The following is a 1,035-nucleotide window of genomic DNA, read 5'->3' as shown; positions in this document are numbered from 1 at the left end:
CCATTTTAAGTGTAATCAGCCAGTTTGAATGGTTCAAGTAATAAACCAAACCTGAGCAACATTTTTATTATTTTCTGTTTTTTTTTCTAGATTAACATGTCAAATCTTACTGAGCATAATTAACACTAAATATTCTTTTAAACTTGAGTTATTATATTAAAATTACATTGATATTTTGGTAAGTCTATTCTTGTGTAAACATTAATTGATTACTGAACAAAAGGATCAAATTTAGGACATTTAGACATTGAAAAAAAAGACAATAAGAAATTATAGCTAAAACCTTTGATGTTAACTGTATTTTATGGGTTTATTTACCACATTAAACTATATATTTTAAGTCCTTTTTGACAGACCGGCTCTGTAAAAGCCACCTCCTCGCCTCTGACGGACCAAAGCGGTGTTTTCATGGTGAACCTGACCGCTTCATGGTCCTTCAGAGGCCTGACATCACCTGGGAACCAGGAGCAACCTGCGCCTGTTTGTTTCAGAGGAAATACCGAGGCTGCGGCGGGTCACGTGACCTGCACGGGCTGAAGGAGGATGAAGAGGAGGCAGCGAGCGTGAAAACATTGGAGGAAGGAGGTGGGAAAAAAAGGGGAAGAGAGGAGGATGAAGATGAAAGATGGTCCTACCTCCAAACAGCGCGGGACACACGGCGGCTCAGAGTGAAAACATCCAGAGGAGAAACCCGGAGAGGAGGAGGAGGAGGTGCGGACTGCCTTCTACCAGGAGGAGGAGGAGGAGGAGGAGGAGGCTGTTGCTCAAGCGGGCAGGTCCACTCTGAGGTTCGGAGGAGGGGGGTGGAGGCAGCAGCTCTGCGTCCTGTCTGACACCCCGCCCCCCAACGAGCACGCGCTCCGTCCTCCTGCAGCGCGCGCCCCCGCTCAGCATCCAAACATGAGGTTTCTGTCGCCCAGGGGCGTCTTTAGGATGAGTCAGCACCTGGGGGCTCAGCTGAATCACTGAATCATAAATTTCAATTTTCAAATTTGACATAAAATCTATTTATACATTGAATTAAGTAAATTAAAA

This window comes from Austrofundulus limnaeus, unplaced genomic scaffold (genome assembly GCF_001266775.1).
Source record: "Austrofundulus limnaeus strain Quisiro unplaced genomic scaffold, Austrofundulus_limnaeus-1.0 Scaffold15, whole genome shotgun sequence".
NCBI classification, from domain to species: domain Eukaryota; kingdom Metazoa; phylum Chordata; class Actinopteri; order Cyprinodontiformes; family Rivulidae; genus Austrofundulus; species Austrofundulus limnaeus.
This window is presented reverse-complemented; position numbering follows the sequence as displayed.